The sequence below is a fragment of the Ambystoma mexicanum genome, chromosome 5q (genome assembly GCF_040938575.1).
Source record: "Ambystoma mexicanum isolate Mex_15411 chromosome 5q, UKY_AmexF1_1, whole genome shotgun sequence".
In the NCBI taxonomy this organism is placed as follows: Eukaryota; Metazoa; Chordata; class Amphibia; order Caudata; family Ambystomatidae; genus Ambystoma; species Ambystoma mexicanum.
Window position 1 is genome coordinate 203174763 of NC_090933.1, and position 13778 is coordinate 203188540.

Below are 13778 nucleotides of genomic sequence, written 5' to 3' on the forward strand. Positions count from 1 at the left end.
TTATGGGACTGCACAGGAATGGGATTTACCATTTCTATCACCTGCTATAATGTCCCGGTAGCACTGGGAAGTCAGGCGGCGGAAACAGCATTATAGGGTTTCTGGCTACCCCGTAATGGGGCCTAATGTTGTTAGTGGCCAGTAAGAGTACATTGAAGTGAAAGAACAGATAAGGGTCTTGGTGATTGAGTGAAATGATTGCCTGGTGGGTTACACCTCCCAAAAGTGTGTGAATTTAGGGCAATTCAGAGGTATGCCACCACCACAGTGCTGAAGTCTCCAACCCCTCGCTGGCAATATGGACACATGTTACGGTGCCTGGTGGTGTTTTCCCCTTGGGTTCCAAAGTCGCCAAAATGAGCAAAAAAACTGCATGTACACAAACATGCTGAAAATATCTACAATGTAATAAGGTTATGTAAAATTATCATACAGCACAAACCCATTTGGAGAGGGAAAACAGCAGGTTTTGATGCCAGAGGCGGGAGCAGCTCCTGAGGGGTGAACAGTCAATCCTACGTAACGGTTTTGGGAGAGGTGGGTTGTGCACCAAGAACTGAAAGGGGCAGCATGGGTGGTGACTTCCCCCCAAAGCCCTTCGTTTTGCTACAACACTGCTTTTAGGATTTGGGGGGGTAAAGTTAAGACTATTCTCAACATACATGTCTATCTTCCCTGTCGTGCACGCCTTCACTTCCGCACAGTAAACAAGGATTGAAATGAGACCAGCAGGCAAGTAATAACAAGTGAGGGGCTTTCACATAATGCGTGGATGAGGGCTCTGCCAGCAGATTGAATATTTCTTGCAACTAGGTCAGAGAAACAAGCAAATTAGGCCTCATTTCACTTGGAATTTTGTTTTTCAGGGCTATTTCCATCAGCCTTGCATTAAAAGCGTTGTGTTTTACGACCATATGCTGGGCTCTCACAATTTCATTGTAATAGTCACTTACATTTCAGGCATGAAAATATGCGGGCATTGGGGTTAGCAATGTCAGAAAGCGGCATTCGCATTAGAGGACGTTCTCCTTACAATGCTATCAGCGAGAGCCCTGCTTTGCTGCTATTTTGAACAGACGGGATTTTTTTTGTTTATTGAACATCACAGTTAGCTTGATCTTTCTCTGGCTCAACATGATTTAACATAGTGACAAGAAGACGAGACAGTTGAAGGACTAAGAAGGGCCTCATGAAGTGAAAACGTATTCTAGCAGTCAGTGTGATAGGGGACTTTTTTCTGTTGTCCATCTGTTCTTGTTTTGACGATCCTTTGATTCATTTGACTTAAATGCACATGCATCTTTTACAGGGCTGGACTGCCACACCGGGACACCCCCCCGTTAGGCCTCTGGCCTGTAGGGCCTCTTTTTGAGCGGAAGGATACATGTGTTACACATCGCGTCATTTTCCTCGGCTCCGCCTGGGTGGTTTGCCTTGAATTGGCTGCCACCACTGACCGAGGCAAAGGCACCGTCATTTTTTTTTCTTCCCAGCAGCTGGGCTGGGCCCGCGCCTGCGCAGGGCCCCCTGGGCTGGGCAGCAGATTTTAACCGCATGTGCCCTGCAGAGGCACCGTCATTTTATTTTTTCTTCCCAGCAGCTGGGCTGGGCCCGCCCCTGCGCAGGGCCTCCTGGGCTGGGCACCGGATTGGAATCGCACGTGCCCTGCTGCAGCCCAGGCTGTGCCCACAGTGCACACATTGGCAGCCCAGGCCAAGCAGGTCAGCAGGGCAGGCTGCAGGCAGCTGGCCCGGGCTGCATGAGGCCTTGGCAAGCCGCAAGATCGATGTCGATTGACTGTCAGGTAAGCAAGACGCTGAACGTCGCAATTGAAGGAACTTTATCTCGAGATTGTGTGATCATTTGCTTGAGTCCTTCCTCGAGTAAATAACTCCCCTGGCCTGTCCCTCTGTTAAGTTCCCGTAGTCACTATATTAATTAGCTCCCATCAGCAGGTGGGTGCAGAAACGGGGGTCTCCGAGTGACAGCATGCCAGCCTTCATTGACAGCCTGAATGGGCCTAACTGGCATTCTTAGGCATTTCGCTACTAACGGGGAAAGCATTTGTACTCCTGAACATGGGAAAACGCTGATGTTGGTACAGCAGCACTCATGTTGTGCTGTTTTATTGCGAGACACATTAGGTATGAAAAGGCTACAGTGTGTGGTGGTATGCTCATTCGCCAGTCCCAGAATGCAGCATCACAAGAGAATGGATGAGTGGTCTCGAAGGAAGACATTCAACTCAATGGTTCCCTTCATCGCAACTCAACCCCACTGCCCCCATGCCCTTCTCAATGCTGCGTGCATGTAGGATACATGCATGCTTGTGGATGCACACACAGCGGGGCCTGCCCACAAGCATATTCAGCGACAACAAATTACAATATTGTTTTTCTAACTCAGGTTCACTAATGCTTGTTTTGTAAATATAATGGTGATAAACAAAACTACAAGTTCCAGAATGCAAAGCCTGGTTGCCTGAAATGTGCAGAACTGCCTGATGTGGGACACTCTCCATTTATATAATCATAGTATAAATGTCATTATACTTCTATGAGTGCAAGGTACTCACCACACTGGCCCTAAGGTCTCAATAGTTATTTATGTCAGATGTATTGTTTTTTTCTGAGAAGTGTAGGCTCTCGGGCGGCAGGAGGGTTTACATTCTGCACTCTGCGCTCTGCAAATCAAAGATGATTAGCAGAGGAAGCACCCAGACACAGGTTTTGTGCGCACATAGCGTATGTTGTTTGTGCATTCCTTCAAGCTAAGGGTGCTTCGATGCTACAGCATTGCGTGTAGCCAGTGGTTTAACCAATCATGTTATGTTACCCGAAGGGGATTTGTAGAGCACCCGTCCTGACTGGTTTTCTGCCTAACGTGCCAGAGTGTGATGGTTGAGAGTGGGACTGTGTGAACATAAGCTGGTGGGAGAGACGTGTGCTGGAACTTGTGCACACGATCTGTAAAGATGCTGGTTTATTTAAAAAAAGAGGTGGTTTTGTTCACAATGTGTGCAGAGCCATACCGCAAATACCAACTGCTTACACCTGAGAGGAACCTATCAGCGGTTTATAATGTAGTGTTTCTGAAATTCATAAATGAAAGACTCAAGCTATGGGATTTACCAGCAAGGTTTGGGCATAACAGGAAACTCTTTGAGCTTGCTTCGTTGAAACCTTACCATCTAACTTTTCACTCAAAACAAACATTAGCAAAGTCAGCAGTTTTGGTTTGTGAATAGGTATTAGTCATTTGCCAGGCACTGCTGTTAGATGCCCAGGTACTTGCACCATTTTGCACCTGTTACCATCAATTAATACCACCACGGCTGTGCCTGGCAAGTGCCCTTGCTGACACAAAAGCCCAAACTGTTGGCATTGCCAATGCTTGTTATATATGTCAGAGTTATGCGCCCATTTGGTGCAAGTGCGATAAATAGCAGCTGCGCCTAAATCACCCTCTTGCCGAATAGGAGGTTCCAAATTGACTTTCCCTCCACTGTGGCCACCCCGAAAGGGGCTCTGCCGTGAACTCTTCCATCCCATACCCGCCACTTTCGAATCCCCCCTAAACCCCCATGCTCCAACCTGGAAATGGAAGAGGGAATCCGCTTGGGACCTTGGCTCCCAAATGCATGGTGGCCTACTTTCCATGTTTTCACATAAACATGACCCACCGGTTGCAAGCTTGCAGAGTCCCATTTGTTCCATCTATTACTCCACCCGTACCACCTGGGGCGTTTAGCACGTGATGCTAATAACTATAATGCCCTTTTCTTCTGGCCATTACCACTCAGTACAAACATCAGTATGCAGCATTATTACTTAAATAGAACACTCCCCATCTCACTCATTATGTATGCTCTTTCCAAGGTAGTTTGCAGATAATATAGCACTAAGGGTGAAACTCTAGCACATGCCCCATACTGCAAACCCAGCACTACAATCCCAGGCTCAGGCACTTTGGGTAAGTGGTGAAGCCGGGATTTGATCCAAGTCTGCAATCTAGGCACTTAACCACATCTCTAACCATCTCCAGTGAATATTGATATGTTTTAAAGCAGTGTCATCCCAGGCCTAACATTATATATTTCTTTTTAAGGATTACATAAAAAATACACAAATCACATAACAAATCAACCTTCTAAAATATATATAATTATAAAAACATGTTAAGCAAATGAAGTGTGATTGTAGCTTTATTTTCTCCATCATAAAACAAGAAGGGCAGCTGGCAGGCTAGACATCTGTCCATGGATGGCTGGTAAAGTCAGGGTTTGGGAACGAGAGCAGGTAGTCCGCTGTACTTGGTGATCTCAGAGGAGTTTCAATCGTAATGCTCCTAATGTGGCCCGCCATTGTCTGTCTGGGGCATCACTGCAGCAAGGGGAGGGGGCAGCCTGATGCTGTGAAGCACTGGCCAGGTGGCTCTATGTAGCGTAGGGTACTGTGCTATGAAACCGGACGCCCATGCCCAGTGCCAAGCTGCCAGAGTGGGAAACCACTCTCATCTAAAGCAGCACCCATGCACATTTGTGAAAGCACTTCTTTACCCTGTTTGATACTCATTTTGCCCCCTCTTATATCCAAAAGCAAGGAGGCAGGAAAGTCCATTCACCACCCATATGCTTAAGGATGCAGATTGCCACCACTTAGCCTCCAAGAGTCCTTCTTTCTCACGAAAAGGAATCCCAGACAGGACACATTCCTGCCTATTCCTTTCAATGGAAGCTGTCCTCTGTGCTGATATGCCGTCTCTGCACCACGACTTCTGAGCAAGAGATACTCCAGGGGCATTAGCAACGGTGTAAAGAGGGTCTTTCCAGCAACCTTTTAAGCAAGCATTGGCAATGCCAACAGTTTGGCCTTTTGTGTAGGCATGGGAAAGGCCCTTGCCACGCACTGCCCTAGTGGTATTAACGACCCTTTGTTGGTAGCAGGTGCAAAATGGCTCGAGCACCTGGGCATCTAATAGCAGTGCCTGGCAAAAGCTTCAAACCTATGCACAATGCTTGTTTTTAACAGGGCTCCAGTGAAGGACACACAGAGTGCTTATAAATCGAGTGGCTGAAGGCAGGCCTGGTAAGACATTTTGATTACACCAGTAGCGTGTTTACTGCTCCAATTAAGTCATTCCTCCCTAGCTGTACTCCAATCCAATAGTTTCGACTTATAGGTGGCGCAAGCGACACCCAATAGTCCAAACTACAAATGGGAAAGCCCTCTTAAGCTAGTAGCGTAGATAAAGCGCTGCACACTTTTCACACCTAATATACTGTTATCGCTCTTAAATCCTATGTTCTTGAGTGTGTGCCATTTAGCCTTCCTGTATATTTCTAGTTTTCGACATTATAAAGTTGTGCCTACAATGACCAGAATGCATATGATGTGAGCCTAACAGCCAAGACTGGCTGATTATTTCAAACCTCACAAGAAAAGTCTTTTAGTCATTGTTTAATACTGCAATATATCGTGTTTTTTAATATAATTATTAATTTATGTAGCGCTTCTCCTAGCATCTAAGCGCTCGAACCCATGTTGTACAAAATCATCCCTTTTCAAAGGTGAGCGCCTTGCTCCCAAGCGATCTTCCCAGTTAGGCAGGACGTGAATAGAAAGTGCAGTCGTGCAACAAAGGTGAACACGTTGTTTTTATGGCAACCAATCGCACACAGTGCAGACTATTCTATTGATAAGTTTAAAAGAAAGTTTTATGCTGTAACGGGCCCTTGCGAGTGAGGTGTAAATGGACTGTTCCCACTCATCATTACACATGTGCACCTGACATGATAACAGTAACGCATTGCTTATATAGTGCTACACAGCCATAGCTCTGGGAGCGCTGAAATACCAGAAGACATTATTATCCCACAGAGTGGTACATAACTTATAGACCTTGGAAGGATGAAAGGCTGAGTTGATCCTGCCGGGATTCGAACCTGCCACAGCAGGATGCACACAGATATCAAGGGTGAGCGCTTAGCTCACTGTGCTATCCGACCAGCTTAAAGGGATGCCAAATAGGTGGCTTAAAAGAAACAGGATGGGAGTGGGGAATTACCTCCAGCCTGCAAAGCCCTGCTGGAAGGGGCGGCCAGGCCTATTGGGAACTCTGGAGATTGCCCACTAGGCCTCTGCACCCTGGGCCTCTTCTTTATGGTAATGTATTGGATTTCCACATTTTCTCAAAGGAAAAGGGTTGGGCGTGCTGAAAATGTGTACTATGGGCCCACTTTGAAAATTATTTCCAGGGCCTCTTTTGGTTCCCAGTCCATCCCTGATCTTTTACAGTACCCAGAACTTTAAATCATGACTCGAACATTCCAGCGACTCTTGGGGCAGCGTACTAATGTGACAAGTCAAAGAAATGCGTACTTTTAGGTCTACAATGATGAACACAGATATATGAACGATGTTCATAAAGTGTCTGATTATGGCCATAATGAAGAGTTACCCGGGCCCTATTGGGTAGTAGCGGCCCATTAATTATTGACGGCCGCAGGATGTTACCACATGTTTCGAAATTTGAAGGTGTTTTAATAAAATAAAGGGTGTGGGGTAAGGGTAGTAGTTAAGGTAGAGGGTTGAGGGCCTCCCCCCGCATTAATTAAAAAAAAGAAATCGATAATTTCTCCAGTAGATCATTTCATGCTAATCCATTACCACCAGGAACGACCCGGGTAACTCGTCCTTATGGCTATTAACACCCTGGGCCTATGTCCTGGGGTGCTAGTAGGCCTTTATTTCTTTAAAAGAACAGATCACGAGCAACACCCAACATATTATTTCCAAGAAATAATAATACAACATGGCGGCCATGGAAATGGAAATGAGGCTCCAATTGGAGCCCCTGTTCCATTTCCATGTCAGCCTACGGCCATGAGAGGAGCGGAGCCCCAGCAGCACAGCACTGCAATGCTGTCCCTCTCATATCCACACTATTTAGGTAATTCAGAGTGAAGAGGGATAGAAATTGAGATGGCAGGGTGAGGGAGGGAAATAAGTAAGACGGTTTCTTCCAATGCATGCCCCACATTTTCATGGAATTTACAGCGCAAAGTAACCATAATCGCAAGTTGTGCGTGGAACGCCCCCGACACACCCACACGCAAAGCATAAACAGCCAGAACAGCAAAATGTGCGTGCTCTCCCAGATGCAAATCCACACACCCTTCAAAAAGTGCATGGGGTCCCCCGTAAGCAGGCCTGTGACTCTGTTATCCTGTGCTAGGTCCCCTGTAACCGTATCCAGCACCCAGACAACATGTGTTTTTTTAAAATGTTGTGCCTCTGCAATAACTCAGGAAATATGTGTGTGAACCCTGTAAAACATTCCTGCACCCCTCTACACTGCTTGCGCGCACCCCTAAGTTAGATCGCAACCCCTATTGAGTCATTGAGGGAATAGACAGACAAAAACAATCGTATAACAGAAAGTACTGAACCTGTTAACCATATCAATGAAATCGATATGAAGATCCAAGAAGGACCCCATGGTTCGAGGCAATGTTGCTTTCAAGTTCACCAATGTCCATCTTGTGTTTGAACAAATGACACATGGAGCAATTGGCCACAAATGTACTTACCTGTTCTGATACATTGGGGACATACAAGCCTTACTGATATCAGTGGCAATGTGCAGCTTGGATTTATGATTGGGGTAGTACAGTTTGTCCAGGGATATTAATAGTAATTTAAAAGGAATAACTACTTCACAAGTAATGCTTTGTCTCCACATCAGGTCTCTGTGTGACTGTGCACATCCCCTTTTCACTCATTAATAATTTTCCTTCTCTGGGGTTTGTCTTTGTAAATGTATTATGTGTTCCCTCTGGAGTGAGGCATACGCATTTGAGATTTCCTCCTGTTTCACTCCTATGATAGAGGTTTTATCTTTCACTTCACTGCATTACCCAATGAGATTAGGTCTGTTCTTTTGGTGTGGGCAGTGCACTTCACAATAGCCATTTTGGGGGGACACTTTAATGTATCTATCAATCTGCATAATAGGGCTGCATGTTGTACTGCAGCTCCATCCAACTTTCTGAACCCTCTTCTGCGCCATCTGGTCAAGCCAGAATCTACTGTGAAGGTGGCATATGCTGAGTCGGAGAAGATGGTAAATTCATCATACTCTGACCTCTCAAGGGCTTCAATGAGTGGTATGAGTTCTGCTGCCATTGATGAGTAAAATTATGATAATCTTTTCTGTATCATTATTTGATATTCCTCTTCTTGTCTCTTTGCATATCTCACTACTGCTAACCCTGTGTGCCCCTGCCCATTCTCCTGATCAATTGTTGATGACCTGTCAAAGGATAACATCTCTCCTGTGTCGAGAGCATATTTGCTAACTTTGGTACCTTCCTCTGGTGTACCCTCACAGAATGCACAATTATGTACTTTATGTTGTGGCTGCACAAGCCTTACCATGAATGTCAGTGGACTGACAACATGACACCTGACACTCTGGATAGAAGGGTTGGATAGTATCACCTCATATGCTGAGGCTCTCTGTGTGGCGAGGGTTGATTTGGACTTTTCCAGGATTGCAAAAACATCATTACCCACATATAGAGAGACTGAATTTCCTGTTTCTGCACTGCAAATGAAGTGGCTGCCAGAGCATGTTCACATGGAAAATGGCCTTGTACTGGGTCTAGGAGCACATTGTAATACACTGCCTGTTAATGCCCCATGGTTATGTGGTGAGTGAGGAATGCTGTCATTACCTGGCCATCTGAGTGTGAGAACAAATAGAATGGTTTGTTGTAATTTGGTTTTGACAATACAGGGGCATTGGTAATTGCTAGTTTGAGGTCAATAAAGCAGCCTGATATTTTATCTGTCAACTCAAGTGGTCCTTTGGCTTTCTGTTTCTATTCCAGTGCCTGGAGTAGGGGCGTGATGTGGATTGTGTAATAAAGGATTGGTGATGTTAACTACCTACACAACCCCAAAATCTGCTGCGTCTCTTACATTGTAAGTTGCTGTGGTGTATTGTGGACTGCTGCTGCTCTATCTGGTGTAACTCTCCTCCCTTCAGAACATATTACTTGTCCCAGCAATACTGCCTCCTCTGGCATTACTGTAGTTTTTACTTGTCAACCTTCCACACCTTATATGCCAATCATTTCAAAAGCTGTATTGAAAGCTGTATTCAGTCCTTTGTGCACTGATCTTCTGTTACACTACACACCACGATGTCATCTACATACTGGGTTGCTGTGCTTTGTACCTGCATGTTGCCTAAATCCATTTGGAGCACTCTGTTGAATATGCTTGAGGACTCGCAATACCCCTGAGGCAAGTAAGTGTGCTGGAATCCCTGACCACAATTGGTGAATGCAGTGAGATGCTGGGAGTCTGGGTGCAGTGGGATTGAGAAAAATTCATTCTTGAGATAAATCACATTAAGTGGGTCGCTTCTGTGGGTATGTTACACATGATGGTGGCTGAGTGTTACTGGGAACTCGGCCTCAACAATGCTATTTAAGGGCAGAGATCTTTTATCATCCTCCAAGAGGATTGTTTTGCTTTTTTCTCAGGGTAAATAGCCGTGTTACATGGGATGTGGATTGCACTATAATCCCTTGTCAAATAATGCAGCAATTGTGTCATATATTCCTTCACCAGAATCCCTGGACAGTGGGTATTGCTTCAGTCAAGGCAGTATTGTGTCTGGTTTGACCCTGATCTGTACTGCTCCTATGCGCTTTAGTAGTCCTATATCATGGAGGTTGCTAGTCCACAGACAGCCGGGCACTTGTGCTATGTCTCCATACAAAAGTGATCGTGGTGACTTGGCAACGAATACAGTGTGCAGCACCTCTCTGTATTGTAGCACTATGTGACTAGGTATGCATATTTAAAATGCCATTCTCCATCCTCTTCTATGTCTTTGAACAACCTTTGATCAGACACTTCTCTTGGTGGTACTGTGGTATCTATTCATAGGACAGTACTCCACTCCATCCTCTCCTCATCCCTGACTGCTAGGATCACTGCATCTTTTCTGATAATCACTCCTTCTATGAGTAAGGTGAAAATGGTGCCTGGCGCCTTTTGCTGTGGGACAGCTGGTCTGAACAGGAATTCCGGAGGTAGACGGAATATCATGTTACGGGGTCGGATTAGCCACCCTTTAAAGACAGTGGCCTCATTACAAGTTTGCCGGTCCGGGAACTATGGTACCTTTAAGCTTGCCTATACCTTAGTTCCCGGACCGGCAAACTACAACTTGTACTCGCGGGTGCCTTTCTGCCTGTCAGGTCTGACCTGGCGGGCAGAGTGGCACCCGCAAGCACAGCATGTCGGATGCACCGGCACCATTCTGAATGGTGCCGGTAAATCTGACCTCCCCATTCCCATTTCAGCCCCATTTGAGCCCTATTTGATGCCCCATTCTTCCACACATCCAATAAGGTCCTCTTACCCTGGTCCTTGACCATCCAAAACCTCCCCTCTTCCTAGTTGGGAACCACTTCTCCCTCCTTCAAAACCTCCTGCATGCGTTCTTACATATCCCTGCCGCTCTACCCATCCCTGAATGTATTCCCAGTCCTTTTCGCCTTCTTCTGTATTAGTGAGCACTGCTCCTTCCAAGTGTACTTTGTTAGTAACTGTTTTGCTTATGGTCTTTGCGCTTGCACCTCACTCTTCTTTTACAAAATTGCACTATGTGCATCTATATCTCAGTCTGTCCCTTCACCTCTATGTCCACTACTTTATCCAAATCTGTTTGTACTTGTGTGGGGAGCCCACTGCAAAACATGTGATAAAATATTGGTATTCTTTTATCCCATGAATTCGCTGTCTCCTCACGCCACATCTCTTTATTCCAATTCATGTAAAGTGCTGGTTCCTCATCTGGTTTCATCGTACATCAAACCTACATATGATTTGTCTGGGTAGGCATCCCTCAGCACCCTCCACACATTGGCTGGACCATTCTTGAATGGAGCAGCATTGTGTACCTCACTTTCTACTTGTACCCTTGGGTAGACTGCCATTTACCAAATTGCATTGGTTTGCTCTCCTAATATTGAAGCAAGCAAGCTCATATCTCCCACTGCTAAACTAACTCCTACTTGCAATCTCATTGGTTGATGCTAATAAACAGACATTTTTATTCAGGGCATTGCATGATATAAAGCACATGCACGTGATGACAAATAAATGCCCTGCATGGCCTGTAACCGAAATGGACAGACACGCATTGAAAGTGAATCTTCCTTCTCAAGCTTCTCAAGCTCTTCGCTCATCCGCCTCCAACTCCCTCAGGGTCAGCCGCTTCTCCAAACAACGAGTTGGGGGCAGATCTCTCTCCGCTGCAGGGGCCTCCCTCTGGAACAGCCTTCCTGCCTCCCTGAAACTTGAGGAGAACCATCTCCGGTTCCTGAAGCACCTCAAAACCTTCCTCTTTGCCTCCGGTTTCCCTCCCCCTCTCCCCTTCTAATACTACTGAAACTGCACTGAATCTGCAACTGGGACACTCACCGTTCTCGGTCCTTGGCCCAGCCACTCTCCCCTGAACTGCCTCCATGGAAACCCCTGCACTACAGGACTGTGTCTGTATCCCTACAGCCCCCCTTCCCAGCACATGTCTGCACTTACTTTGCACTTGCCACCAACTGGCCCTTGTTATTTGTCCTGTTTGCTGTATGCTATTAACCCTGTACTGCACTTTCCCCTCTCCCTTTCCCTCTTGCACTTTTCCCTTTCTCTCTACCCTTTGCACTTGCACGATCTGAATGACACCTGGCCTAGTAGGATCGTTGTCTGTCTCCCCTTGTTCCCCCCCACCCCCCGCCTCGTCGCTCCTTGAAACTCTTGTGTATAGGCACGTTACAAATGCCATATCATATCATATCAATCATGCTTGAGATATAACATGTGCGAAACAAACAATGAAATGTGTTGCACATGTGGACGAAACCACCAAGGTTTAGCTTGTGCTTCCCTTAGCTAGGGAAGCTGCCACACGAAAGGAATAATATCGCATTTTGCGGCACAGCAGATGACCGTGGTAATTTCGGACGAAACCTCCGGCTCGGCAGAATGGCAGAGCGGGGCAAAGTGGATCAAAATCTGACCTATTTTGTTCTCACGGCTGGCGGAGCTGAATCTAACAATTTCGCCGACCCCTACTCATGTAGATGGCACAATGTGGTTTCCTCCTGTCTGGAAAGAGTCGTAAGACTTTTTCTCTAAAACTTGTATTTTATCTTTTCCGTCACAAAAAGATGGTGTGTGGATTTGCAGCCAGTGATTGTAAAGTCCTCCTGCCACCAAATGATTCTAAGGCATTTTCTTCAAAACTAGTATTTTCTCTCCTTGAATATAACATTCTCCTGCCTCCAAGCATTCTAATACGTTTTTTTCTGCAACTAGTATTTGTCACAAAATATATGATGTACTCAGGTACATCTATTGAATATAATCTTCTTGTAAGCGTAGGGTTTTTTCTCTACAACTTTTATTGTCGTTTGTCCATCAAAAAACGTTGTCACACAGATTTCCTTTCCGGAATGGTCTCTCGTGCTGAACATAAATGTTAATCTTTTCCTATAGCCACTAGTACTTTGTCTCATAATAAAAATACGGCACAACCAGTTGCATTCACTAAATGTAATATTCCTGATTGCGAACAATTCTGTGATTTTTCTCCCCACTCCCTAGTTACTGGGAAGAAAAGTCATATGTATGTATCTCATGCAAAGTGGCTCTAGAATACAGTCCTCTCCCGTAGTACCCATCAGGAGAAGTACTCGTTACAATCTGATGGGTGGCACATACTACTTAGAATTTTGTTGAGTGATAGGGAAACAATCAATTTTAATATTCTACTATTCTCCGAACTCAATGTTAATTACATTTTATAAGACACCCTTAATAAAGGCATGTTCATTGTACACCTCTCAATCAGCAAAAGCCTGTTTGATGACCTGCACTAGAAAGCTCTTGCATCTGCCTACACAATGTTATTCCAGTGGAAGATGCGTGCATGCCCTGTTTATAGCCTTTTATCCTAAACTTGAAAACATTATTTGATGAAACCCCTGACAATTCTACCAAGTACCTAATATTCTGGTTATTTGTAATTTGGCAGAATATTCTTTCTCAATATCAGTTGTTAAATCATGGAATGAATACATACATATTATGGATTTTAAAATGCCGCTCGATATCATCAGCTTGCTTGTATAGTCTGAGGCTGATGTTGTGAATCAACCATCAATGGGAACGTCTAGCACAAAAAAAAAAATCTAAAGCACCCAGAGACCTCACCTTTAATCCGCAATGTGAGGACTGAGTGGCGTCATAATGTGATGAGTTTGATAGTACAGGAATTATCTTAATTCAATTCAATGTTTGTCCCAAAATTCTGATATCATGAAGACAGGAGCAGAGTATGGAATACTAACCAAATCAAAGAATGCTGGAGCTTTCAATAAAATTAGTGCACAAGCATTGCCTCTATAAGCATGCCATCCATTTCCATCAAGTATAAAATCCACAATGGATTCCATACTTTAGAATGTGTGGTAGTGCAGTGTAGGAGATGAATAGTTTCTGTGCAAAATTTTAGTTGTTCCACCATAGCCCTTCCAAACAGCTTTGAAGGGTCTGGCAGAGTACAAACTGGCCATGTATTAGAGGCATGTGATGTGTCAACCTTGTTTTATTTAATAGAGGTGATCATGGATGAGCTTAATTCTTGAAGTCCCATTCCAAGTAGTAAGAGGCTGCATGCAATTGATGTCCATTCTA